The sequence below is a fragment of the Thalia democratica genome, chromosome 6 (assembly GCF_965202585.1).
Source record: "Thalia democratica chromosome 6, ktThaDemo2.hap1.1, whole genome shotgun sequence".
Taxonomy (NCBI): Eukaryota; Metazoa; Chordata; class Thaliacea; order Salpida; family Salpidae; genus Thalia; species Thalia democratica.
Genome location: NC_139170.1, coordinates 18,042,661 through 18,057,057, shown reverse-complemented (window position 1 = coordinate 18,057,057; position 14,397 = coordinate 18,042,661).

Genomic DNA, 14,397 nt, shown 5'->3' with positions numbered 1-14,397 from the left:
GTGAAAAAAGTGAGTGACCCCCTATGCCCTTAACATAACAAATTCAGTGATAAGTTTTAAAATAAGTGTTATATCTAATCTACCACAAGTGTAAAAATTTAATATCTATTACTAAACACAATTGTTAAATTTAATTAAGCACTAAGTAAAAACATTATAACCAGAAGATTTATAATAAAAAGACGTGCATTGTCGTGTTTTGTTAGAACTTAAAATGAAACGCATACTTTTTTAAATTATTAAAATTCACAAATAACGTTTTTTTTCTCATAATGTAAGGAACATTTCCTGAAAATTTGAAGAAGATTGCTTGAAAAATGAAGGAGAAGATAGATTTTAAAGCCCGTTTTTAAAAACTCGAGAAAAACGGCTTTAAAGTTACCCTTATATACCCTTTATAAGGACAACCCTTTATATAACCGGTCATAAAAAAAAAAGTTACTTAATATTTTTAAAATCTAAAAAAAGCATCTGAAAGATTATGAAATTTACCATAACATAAGTCTATATGTTATTTTTGGTCAAAAAATGGCTTCTACCTCCCCTATGGCCTTAACAACTATTAAAATTCAAACAAACAGCTAAATTGTTTAACTAAACTGTTTCAACTGTTTTTTTTTTAAGAATTTTCATAGTTATGATGTATATAATCTCCTCATAACAAATTAATGAAGATTCTTATATTTTTTTTTGAGATTCAACAAAAGGTTTTAAGCATTTATTTTTACAAGTACTGACTGATTTTGTCTTTAATAACTAAATCATTATTTAGAAATAAATTTACATCTCAATTTGATCTTAAAAAGATTTTTCAACTTTTTTTTAATCAAAAATTTTGAAGCATTTGAACTGAGAAAAACAGAGATTCTCAAATTTTAAAATAAAAAAACTGATTTAGCCTGACGTTTTTCAACTTTTTTCAAAAAAACTGATTTAGCCTGACTTAGCCTGATTTAGCCTGACGCGCAGGAAACCTGTTAGTAATTCAACACTATTTAGTTTTATTTTGTAATTAAGAAAATTTTAATTTTTATAAATTTCAAGTATATTTTAGGAATGTATTTAAGTTGTAAAGTTTATATGAAAAGGGCTATATTTCTTAAAGATATCAAGTCTTCTTCAGCCCAATTTCTAGGAAAAAAGTCTTTGCAGGTAAACATTATATTGAGCTATCAGCCTGAATTTATTAGAAAAGCTTAATATTAAAAAACAGACATAGTTTAAACAGACTTTACCAGCTTGACTAGTATTTTTACTTGATAACTCTATGATTGTATACTACTTAACCTATTTATTGAAGGTATATTAAAACATACCAAACTAAAAAAGACTACTTGGTTAAATTAAATACATTGAAAATAGAGGGAACAATGTAAAAGTTTGTAAAAAAAAAAGTTCTTCCCCCATGCCTATAATTTTAGTATTATTCAGGGTTGCCACTAGTTTTTGACAAATTTCTTCCAGGTTTTCTGATTTTTTCCAGGTTTTTGAAAGTACACGTTTTTGGGTTTATTTTTAGCTTAAGTTAAGTTTAATGTTAAAAACAGTTATAAGAAGCATAAAAGCATTAAAAAAATATTGTAAAGCTACTTCAGTTATAATTTAACTTTTAACTGTTGATTTACAAAAAAAAATATTACTACCATTACTTAAATCTAAAGATTGTTATAGTTATTATATCTTTTAAAAACCAAAGTTTTTTTACAAGTTTTAGACTAATGTGAGTGTATAGTTTTTAATTGAAAATATTAATTTGGCTTTTCCTAGCACAGTTAAGGCCATAGGGGGGTACAACATTTTTTTTTACAAAAATTAACTTAGGCTTTTATATGAAAGCTTTAAGTACAAACTACAAGCCAGTTTTTACAGAATTAAAAAATACTATTTAACTTTTGAGATATTTAATTTTTTGTAAAAAGTTTCCAATACAAATGTATGGACCGCAAATTTTTGGGTTCAATTTTCTTGGAAACTTTAAAATTCACTAAAAATCTATCTCATCCTTCATTTTTCAAGCAATCTTCTTCAAATTTTCAGGAAATGTTCCTTATAATAAAAGGAAAAAATGTTACTTTAGGATTTTAGTAATTTTAAAAAATAAAAACTTATCACAAAAATTAAAAAAAAGTGTTTTTTTTTCATAAAAAATATATTTTTACAAAATTTTTTTTTAATTCCAAAGTAACGTTTTTTTGTTATTGTATAAAGATCAGACTGTGAAAGTTTGAAAAAGATTGCTTGAAAAATGTAGGAGGAGATAGATTTTAAATGAAATAGTCTTTTTTTGCTGTTTTAGTTTTCCCTTCCCATAGGAAACCTATTATGCGGCCCGACTTTGACTGGTCATATCTCAAAAAATAATTTGAATTTTTTAAAACGATAAAAAGCATCTTGAAGCTTAGAAAAAACTCTATAAAATCAAATCAACTTGTAAAAAACAGGGTTTACCCCCTCCTATGGCCTTAATTTTATCTTTTTTTAGTACCTAATTCATATTTAAGTGTATAAAAAGTTTTCATTTTAAGTTTAAGCCTAAATTTTATTTACTCTTTTGGTGCCTTTTTTCTCACTTCTCATAATGATTTTCAGATCGTATGATACAAACTGATGAGGTCATAGATCGAAGCATTGTTTTTGTAAATAAATGTTATAAAAATTCTTATTAGATACCTTTTTTTTAATTGCTTAATTTTTTTATGTCAAAGAAAAGGAAGTGGCATGATAGTTATGTGCAGTTTGGTTATACTTGTACAGAAACAACTGAAGGCCTGCAAAAACCGCAATACATGTTTTGTAATATAGTATTTTCCAATGCAAATTTGAAGCCATCTAAGTTGTGAGAACACTTTAACAACCTACATTGTGGAGTAGATGTTTCAGGTCATGATGTTGATTCATTGAAAGCAAAAAGGATCCGCTTTGAACCACAAGGAACACTTCTAAAGTTTGGTTTTGTATTAACTGCTGAAGAGCCATGTGTATTACAAATGCCAAAAATTATTCTGGGAAAAGAAGCTTCAAAAAAGCTTGAATTAGTGCTGCTATCAAAAAATGTTATCCAAAGTCAAATTAGTGATTCAAGTTCGGATATTTTGGACCTAGTTATTACTGATATGAAAGCTAGTTCCCTGAAAATCTTTTGCCAGTTAGACAAAAAAACTGATATTGAAAACTGCAGTCAACTGATCTCATTAGTGAGATATGAGCATGATGGTACAACAATAATGGAAGATTTCTTATTTTTTGTAGATCTGAAGAGAACCACGAAAGCAAAAGACATCTTCCAATGTGTGAAGAACTTTTTTTGCAAAGCATGACCAAGACATCCAAGTTATTGGTTCTATGTGTACTAATGGTGCCCCTGCTATGTTGGGAAATAAATTAAGGTTATTTGCTTTGTTAAAACAGAATATTCTGTACTTTCAGGGTACTCACTGTTTTCTTCATTGACATACATTAGCAGCAAATACATTGCCCTCAAAATCAAAAAATGTCCTTGATACTTCTGTGAAGGCCTTTGAGTTTTACTTTTCCATATGGAGGTCCGCGGGCTATCTTGTGGAACAGCTTAAATGCGCTTTTTTTTAGTTGCAAAAAGAAGTCAAAACTTTTTCTAAGGAACGTGACTATGACCATGCCATAGAAATGTAGTAAAAAGAACTTATTCAAGTACTAGCTTATTTGAGTGACATTTTCAGCCATATAAATAACTTCAGTGTTTCTATGCAAGGGAAAAATATAAACATATTAAAATGTTGTGAAGTGTTGTGTTTTCAAAGAAAAGTTATATTTCTGGTGTTGACGAGTTGAAATAGGGAATTTATCAAATTTTCCATCACCTAATGACAAAATTGACTGATGAAGATGAGTCTTTAATTCTAAGAGTGCGCAAAAAAATATGAATTATTTGGAGATACTATCCAAGTGATTTGAAGGACATTTTGTAGTAGAAGAACTGAAAACTTCTGAAGAAGGGATAATAAAACCTTTTTTTTTATTTGGATTATATGCAGATGATAAATTGTTAAAAGATAAACTAATTGAATTGTGCTTTAACAAGCTTCCTTAAAATGTAATTTGAAAGCAAAACTCTGGAACAATATTGGTGCTGTTTAATGAATGTTTCCAAGACTTTGTGAAAAAGCACAAAGTGTGCTCATCCCATTAGCAACGACTTATTTGTGGGAGTCTGGACTTAGTTCTCTTTTGTCTATCAAAACAAAATCAAGATATTGCTTAAATGCACAAGCAGACATGGGAATTGCTATCAGCAACAAATTGCCTTGTTTTGAGAAAGTCTTGTGCAATAAACAGGAACAAAACAGTCATTAAATTTAAAGTGGATTTAAAATTGAGTTCTAATCTTATCAAAATAATATTGCACAAATTTGAATTTAGTTTTTAGTTAAATACCTTGTGGATGTTTGCCAAACAACGTGTCATTAAGGGTTTTTTTATTAAAGATATAGAGCTAGTTTTTAATTTTGTTTAAATCAGTTTAAAAAAATGTTTTTTGGTTAATGTAGTTTGATTAAAATGTAATTAATTTAAAGATGAGGATGACTGAGAGATTATTTACTTGTAAGTCAATCAGAAAAATGTCATCTTTACATGACATTAGTCAAACTTATATATTTGTTATTAGTGTTTGTACTTTTCTTTTTTAGGCTGATTGCTGAGGGTCTTATAAACTAGATGTAAGTAGATCTGGATTGGTCTAAGTTGGTTTTATTGATAGTTTTTTTTTGTTTCTTGTATCTTAAATATATTAGTGTTGTTTCATCCTCATTGACAGTGTGATAAAACAAGTAGGTGTATTTCTATTATTTGTTTTTACTAGGTTTTAAGTGTTATAAGGTATTAGGTATTTACTAGGTTATTATATCTGTTTCAGGAGATAGAGATCCTGAATTTAGGTGTATAAACTTTATATTTTTTAGATATTTTGGTTGTTTAATTTTATTTGTTAAACATTTTTAGCTTATGTACTTTTTTCATTATACTTTTATTTATTCACATTATTTGTTTAGTTTTATAATTATTATTTTTAAAGTTCAGCTGTTTAGTAGAAGAAGTGATTTTATTTTATGTAGTTTAAACAAATTCAATCAATTACTAGTGCTAGATTTTATTGATAGAATTGTTTACAAATCAACAAAACAGTTCAGCAAATAATCAATAATTTTAAATTTTTACCTACCTACTAGCACATATACTTAAAATTTATAGACACTATTTAAAAATACATAGTGCTCTAACAGTATTTTGACTATACTACTTGATTTATAGTGACATTACCAATTCTACCCTCAAATTTAATTTTGAGTTAAGTGTTGCTTTTTATTTTGGTTGCTCTGTAGAAAGGGCAACAAGAACAGTGAATGTAAATGATTAAAAAAATAAAAATCTAGGGGAGGAGACAGTGTGGAGCCCATGGTATACTATGGTTTTCATGGTGAATATTGGTAGTAATGGGTTAAAAAAGGTGCTTACCATTTTTAACTTAAATCTTTTTTTTATGTATATATATCTACTTTTGTTTTTTTATTTTTTTTGCATCATTGTTTTAAATTTAGCTCAATGTATTAATTAAAAGCAAATGGTGCGCAGCTCAATGACCAAAAGGTCTTTCTCCACACCAATTTATTGACTTTAGTTGTGAGTGTTACATTTTTTTTTATCACACAGTTGAATTGTTGGTGAGATTTTTGTTGCAGCAGGGGTGAACACTTGTTTGGGGATTTGTGCATCATTATTTTCCTTGACTTTAAATTTTTTGTTGTTGATATTTGAGTCTTGTGAGTGTCCGCCTAATGGCATATCACCAAGGGTTTTTTTTAGGGTAAAAAAATACATCAGCTTCAAACTCTACCCTTGGCAACAATAATGTTTTTCTTTGTTTCTACCATAGGTTTCAATCTTGCAATGTTAAATGACTTTTCAAAACCCTCATCAGGACCCCATCAGTTAAAAGCAAGTGTGTTATATCATGAGTAAATTTTTCTACCCCATTAGTATTTAATTTTCCAATTAACTAAAAAAATATCCTTTAAAGAAATAAAAAATACTATCCACTTTTTTAAAAGATAGTTTTTTAATTATTTACTTTTGGTAATTTAAAAGTTAATTATACTAATGAGAAAGGTTTAGCATGGTCTCAGAGTATAAGACTGATGTGTTTTTACCATGAACAACTATAAATATATAAATATCAGTGGAAAGTTAAATCATAAGGATTATATTTTGTTCCTTAGATTGCACTGAATAATAGAACATTGATGATTAGTATTCCTGATTTAAATGGTCCAGGATAATTCAAGTTTTATAGTGACATCCTGTATTAAACTAGTTTTACAAAATTTTAAAGGTGTTGACCAGAGTTTACATAGTTAGCAAAATGAGTAATATAACCTAAAATGGAGTAAACACATTTGGTTTAATAAAAAGCAAAACGAGTACGAACTTATTTAACAAGAAAATAATATTTAAGAGTATTTAATTTAATTAATTGTTAAAAGTCTAGTTAAGATATTTCGAAAAATTTAAGTGATTCTAAAAAATATCTCACTTAGTTGTTAGTTTAAATTATGTTTATATCAAAAATAATTTAATTAATTATCGATTAAAATGTGTGTTCTATAAACTTCAGGCAATTTTAATGAGTGGAAATTTTTGAGGATTTTGCTTAATTTTTAATATGTTTGAGTAAGGTGGATTTGAAATAATGGTAAAAAAAAAGTTTACTAAAACTTTTAAAAGTTTTCTGACTCAGCAAATATGCAAATCAGACTGACCTTTAGGTTTACTTCCCATTTTTTTTTTGTAACTTAATAATTGTTTAAGATTAAAACAAAACCAAAAATTGCCTTCAAGTTAAAAAAACACATGGAACACAAAAATGATAATAAGCTTCCTGAAATACAAATCGAATTTCTATTTATATGACAACATCATTTTCTAGCTTTGAAAAAGCTGTAATAACATTTTTTCAAATTAATTTTTGGTAAAAAGGTTTTTTTAATATCTTTACCTGACTATTTTGTATGTCATAATGATTATTTAGCTCTATACTTTACAAATATAAATTAATTATTTAGTATTTTGTTTTATATTTAATAGATTACAGAAGTATTTATTCTTGTTACAAAACTTAAAAATTTTTATTTTGGTAAAATAATATTTTTTTTAAGCATCTATTCTCCAAACTCAACCATACAAAAAAAACATTTTTATTTACTGTAGTTCTTAAGTAAAGTTATTTTTAACTGCTAAATTTAAATTATGATATTTTTAAGAAAAATTTTAACTAAATTGATATATAGTTAATTGCCTTAACTAAAAAAGATTGCTCAACTTACTGTAATGTAAAGAGCTTATTTAAATAGAGGTGTGCTTATCAAATATGTTATTCACGGCCGGTCTCGGTGGCAAAAAATTGCGACCCCTTCAAGCAAAATAAAATTTTAAACTAATTTTAAATATAATAAAATTGATATAAAAACAATTTTAAATTACTGTATTTAGTTAATCTGATGTACTAATTCATTTTTTTAAACTTTATCTTATAAACTTAAATATTCAACTACCAGTATTTAACTTGAATATTTGTTTAAATTAAATGTAATAGTATGTTACAAAAATTGAAAAGATAAAACTTGCTTATCTAAGAAGTCAGACTGATTATTATAATAAAACTTTTATTTGAATTTAATTTTTTAAGTAAATAAGCCAGCTTGAACTTTTCGAATTGTCCTAACAACAAAAGCGCTGATTTGAAAATTATCTGAAATATTTTCAAATAATCTGCATTTATTTGAAAACTTGTTGGTGTTCAATTAAATGGATTTTAGAACATTTTGTGAACGAATTCTTAAAATTTTATATTGAGTTTTATTTTATAAAGGCTACCCTTGCTATAAATATTTTTTATTTTAAATATTTTTATGCATTAAAACGCTGCCAATACAGAGTTTTATATTTATTTAAGTTCAAAAAGAATGTCTAAAGCTAAACTAAAGAAAAGCTTTTTAGTACAACACTTAAAGCTTTAAAAAAAACATATACACCATATTTGTTTACAGTTTACACCAGCACAACACAGCATCACCTAAAGTTTTAAATACGGACCAGCACAGTTCTTACTTTGTTTCGTTTTATACAGAAGTCTTCGTGAGAAAAAAAAGTTTAGTATAGACTATAATTTGCTTTATCTGTACCTTTTGCCTTTTTTTTTTACAAATTTTTACAATTATAGTTGCGGAGTTAAATATATTGATTAGGAGCCAAAACCATAGTTTTAGTTTATGTAAATAGGTACTGTATAAACTTTGAGCACGAAAACTTTTTTAAAGAATACTTTTAAACTGCGCAGTTTTTGAAATATGGCGACTTTTAGTTTCCTTACCTTTTAATTTCTTAGTTTTTAATATGCAAACCTTAAATTAGATTGCTTAACATATTTTTTCACTTGTACAGTACTTGATTAAATAATGGCTATTCTACTTTATTTGTATATAATCTTTAAAATCTAAATTTGTTCATGTTTAAATCAAAAGTAAAGTTGAAAAACCGCATTCCATATCACTTTTAGCAAAAAGATAATACTTTAAACATAGTTGTAAGATTTTTATAAACGAACCGCGACAAAATTAATTAAATTAAATATATAATTATAAAACAAATAAAAATTTATTTAGTATTTAGATTTTTTCTCTTTAATCTTAAACTTCTAGCAACTTTATTTTAAACTTTAGTTAAATTTAAATATACTTCGATTATTTAGTGAATTTTATTTAAAAATATTTAATTTTTGTAAAACAAACTAAAAGTTATACATTAATACTTATGTTTTAACAGTTCAACATATTAAAAATAGTAAGTTTTAATAAGTTTTATTTATTACAACCTTAATAAATTATTAAAAGTTAGACAGTCGAGACAATTTTTATCAATAATATTTTTTTAAATAGTAGTAGTTTTGTATGAGTTACCTTTTAGCATTTAAGCAATCATTGATTAATTTTATCTCCCAACTTCTATGCTGTGACGAATTAGTGGCATTTAATAGTTTTTTTTTTCAGTTTGTTTCTAAACAACAAAACTATTTAAGATGAAATGCTTCTTTATTATTTATTGTTTATTGAACAAAAAAAAAAGCGATAAAATTATATTGTCGAAGGACCTGGTGTACAAAGGATTTAAAGTTTTTGATTTTTAACGAAATAACTTATAAGTTATAACTAATAAATAAAAGCTTTAGCTAAACTATATTTGAAGAATTTAGCAAATTACACTTTTCTTAGTTTATACAATTTATTTTGGATAACGTTAAATATTTTAGGTTTTTAATATCTTAACTTGACAATGACAAACTAATTGAATCGAAAAACATTCTTAATTAATGTACAGTATAATTAAGTAACTGAAAGGTTTATTCGTAAACCAAGTACTTGGACTAAACTTTTCGAGTTTTTTGTCATTCAATAAACAATAATGCAATGTTTTATATAAAACATTTAACTACTTATTTTAACGAGCGTTAACTTAGCTCGATTAGCATTTTTTGCAGTTTAAAAAAAATGTTTAAACTTTAGATCCAATTATTTTCCATATCTTTAAAGTTCACTGAGATCTTTTTTATAATAAAGGCTGCTATTTGCCTTTAATTAAAAAAAATATCCATTGGATTTGGGTTTGAGTTTTTTAGTGGGCCCCTTAGAAAAATTTTTTTTTTTGGAATATTTACTCTAACGGAAGCTTAGTCAAAAAGTGTGATGTATTTTTTATTTATTTTGATATTCTTACTTTGCTGTGTTGTTTCTTTTAATAATTTCTAAAATTTTAATAATATATACAAATATGCCCGATTGTAAATTTCAAAATCTTCAGTTTTCTAACGGTCGCTATAGCGGAAATTTTTATTTTATTTTCAGACTTATTTTAATACACTTAATTATGACTATTTAAAATGGTCCACTCCACGCTTTTTTTTAAATCTAAACTGTTTTTATCTAAGACATGAGCTATGTATGTTTTACTAAAATTATTATTAATTGAACATAAAATCCCTCATATTTCTTTAATGAGGGATTTCTTGTTCAATTGATTATTTTTTTGGCTAAAATTATCCGTTAGAGTAAAAACTCCAAAAAAACACATTTTTTTCTAAGGGGCCCCACTCAAAATTTCTAACCCCAATCCAATATATTTTTTAATTAAAGGCAAAGGAGCGTTTTCTTTAATAAAGAAAGGATCTCAGTTAACTTTAAAGATAAGGAAAAAAATTGGATCTAAAGTTTGGACTTTTTTTTTAAAGTTGCAAAAAGTGCTGATTGAGTTAAGTTAAAGCTCGTCTTATTTTACACATAAAAAAGTGTTTTTGAACATTGAACAAAAAAAAGTTTTTATTTTGTTCCATAATATTAATAGTTCATGATAATAAATAAAAACTACACAAAGCATAGTTAAAAAAGTTGCAATCTATGTATAATATATGTATTGGCAGTATACACGAGCATAAAGTTAATTTTATAGGCAAATTTATAAATATTTCAAAAAACATAAAACTTTAATGTCAATTATTTTCCTTATCTTAGAAGCTATCTAAAAATTTTTTTTTATCTTAGAGAACGCACCTTTGTCTTTAATTTAGGAAAAAAAAATTGGTTTGGGGTTTGAATTATTTCATGAGGTCCCTCCAAAAATAAAGGTTTTTTTTTCTTTTTTTCATTCATATTGCCTTATAACCAAAAATAATTTTTTTTTTAATTTTTTTTTTTGATTTCCGTTAGTTTGCATGTTATTTAAACTCTTAAATAGTTATTTTATAAATAATGTTAATATCTTTTACGATTTGGCCCCAAAACAAAATGATGTATATTACACTATCATTTGCCTTGGCCATTTCCTATATAAAAAATTGATAAAAGGAAAAAAACAATTAATAAGAATTTGAATTACAACAAATTTAATTAAACTAAAATAATTTGTAATATACATCATTTTGTTTTGGGGCCAAATTGTAAAAGATATTAACATTATTTATAAAATAACTATTTAAGAGTTTAAATAACTTGCAAACTAAGGGAAATCAATAAAAAAAAATTAAAAAATAATTTATTTTTGGTTATAAGGCAATATGAATGAAAAAAAGAAAAAAAACCCTTTATTTTTGGAGGGACCCCATGAAATAATTCAAACCCGAAACCAAATTTTTTTTCTTTAATTAAAGACAAAGGTGCGTTCTCTAAGATAAAATTTTTTTTTCAAATAGCTTTTAAGATAAGGAAAAAAATTGACATTAAAGTCTTATGTTTTTTGAAAAATTTATAAATTTGTCTACAAAATTAACTTTATGCTCGTGCAATATACTTGGTGTGGAGGGAGACTTATACCTACACACAATTTTTTTATTAAGATAAATACAGGTATTTATCACAAAAAAACGTAGAAGAAGATAAATTTTTAGTTAACATTAATTTTTTGCTGCTATAGTTTGCGCCTATCATAAGGAACCTATTGTTGCGTTCAACTTTGACCTGCTATATCCAAAAAGTTGTATTGGATTTTTTAAATCAGTAAAAAGCATCTTGTAGCTTAGTTAAAGCTCTATAAAATAAGATCAAATTGTGAAAAAGTGATTTACCCCTCCCCCCTAAGCCCATAACATGGTTTTAACCATAATATTATTGTTATCTAGGTTTTCTACTACCCTAGATTGCCCTAGATTTTTTTAAATTTTCTGAACGTCAACAAATTGCCTTTGACAAAATTAAAAAGTAAAAAAAATATCAAAGTATTACATAGTTTTTTATTTAAACTAATGTTAGTTTTTATTTTTTGTGCGAATTTAGTGTGATCCCTAAGTAATGCATTTTACTCAAAAAAAAACTTCTAAAATGGTTGCCCAAACTCAGGGTCTTCAGGATATTTTGAAATTCTAGAAAATCTCACCAAAACTTGGACAATTTTGATTTCTTATAAAGATCTCAGGTCAGATTTTTTCTGTTCTAGAATGAGAATTAGTTGGTATATATTCAATATTTTGTTTTTTTATCTAACTGAGTTTTCTAAAAAACATGATTTTTATTTGTTTTGTAATGGTTATTAAAATTTCTTTTTTTGCCTTGCCTATAGTTTTCACTTTTCTCAGAAATAACATTGTAGTTTTTGTTTCAACTCTAAAAGTATTTTTTATCATGATTTGAGTTTATTTTATACTCTTTCATCAAAATTGAAGTTAGCATTAAATATTATACTATATGGCCTTATCATTTAAAGTTGTTTGTTATAACTTATAAATCAGGTTTGCCAAAAAACATGAAATTTCTAGAAAAAAAATAAAATATGGAATTTGACAATTTAGGCAAAAAAGACCTTGAATAACCTGGAATTTGAGAAATTTTGAAGATCACTAAATTTGAACAAAATCACTAAAAAACGTGGAATTTTAAACTATTTATACATGTTAAGTATCCAAATTTCAAATGGATACAAAAAAACTGATAAAGATATTTATTTTTATATCATTAAATTTATTTTTAAAGGATTGCCACTCTTTGAGTCAAAACATATTCCCTGAGTGACTAGAAACTTCCCTGAGTAACCTTAAACTTCCGTGAGTTTCCTGGAGTCTTTTCAAATTATTAGAATTTCTTTTTTACTTTCGGTGCAAATTACTTATATCTCATGCTCATTTTTCATGTTTAATAATAAAAGGAAGGTTGTATGTGTATGCTTCTGCACTAGATGTGTACTAAACTTATGAAATAAACTGTTTAAAAAAATTCAATGTTAAAAGGTTAAATCAATTGAGATTAAAAAACAAAATTTGTGCACAATTTTGTGTAATCTTGTAAGCTAACTTTATACATAATAGAAAATAGTTTACTTTTTGACATTTTAATTACTTTTTATAAACTAAAAAAAATAAGGTTTAAAACTGTTTTTCACTCATATTTTACAGTAAGAATATTATAGTTTTAAGTATCTCAAATCTTCCCTTGGTTGCATGTTGTTCTTCGTGATTTTTTTGTCTTTATCAAAATCGTTTTAAATAAAAAGTTATTTTTATTTAACAAAAAAATCTACAAATTTATTAGTATTTGTTATATTGCCTAAAGTACTTTCAAATTCTTCTTCAGTAGGTAATTAGAACCAGTAGTTATTTTAGCATTAGTTCTAATTGCCTACTTAGAACTAATGCTAAAATAACTACTGGTTCTAATTACCTACTGAAGAAGAATTTGAAAGTACTTTAAGCAATATAACAAATACCAATAAATTTGTAGATTTTTTGTTAAATAAAAATAACTTTTTTATTTAAAACAGCACTCATATTTTATAAAGTTTTTGAATTAAATCTGCAAAAACAAGTTAATACAATAGGTTTTTGTTAATATTAATAATAATAAAATTAATAGATACATGTTTTTAGTAAATAAAGCTAAAAAATTAGTATTGTTAAAAAATACATACATAAAAGTTTATAAATATGCATTCAAATTAGTACTTTATGTAATTGGATTAAATATAGTTAATTAAAATATCAAAAAAATCAAACTGTATTAAATATAAAATTAACTAATAAGGTTTTATAAATTATCCACAACTTTTGTTATTTAACTCAATTTATCAAAAATTTTAATGCTTAATCTTTAAAAACTACTTTTCTTATAAGTTTAGTTAACATCTTATTCCAAAACATACACATACCACCTTCCTTAAACTATAAAGAATAAAAATGAACATGAGGTATAAGTAGTTTGCACCAGAGGAAAACTTTTTTAAGAATTTGAAAAATAACTCAGGATGACTCAGCTCTTTTTTCAACTCAAAGAAAGGCAACTCTGTTCAAAAAAGTTAAAGAGTAGGAGATCCATAATTTTTTTTACCAAAATAAACATTGGCTCTTATTTGAAAGATTAAAATACATACTATAGAAAAGTTTTTATTTTTTATAATAACAAATTGATTTTTGAGATATAACTGATTTTGTAAAAATATTGATTCAAACATATAGATTATTATTAAAAAACATTCAAAGCTTATTATCTAAGAATAAAAAAAAATCACTAAAAATATATCCTCTTCTTTATTTTTAAAGCAATTGACTTCAAGCTTTTAAAAAATGGTCATTTCAATGTTTCAAACAATTTGAAGGCAGTTAATCTTTGAAAAAAAAACCATATAAATTTTTTTATTTATTAAAAAAAAGTTTATATTAAAAACCTTTTTGCTACAAGTTGTCAAAAAACTATTAAATATAACTATGAAAAAGTTTTAAAACAATTGCTCTAAAGATGAAAGAGGACATATATATTTAGTGAAAAAGTATATTTATACGTTTAGTTTTCACCTCCCATTGAGAACTTATTGAACTCTTGAAATTTGATTGCT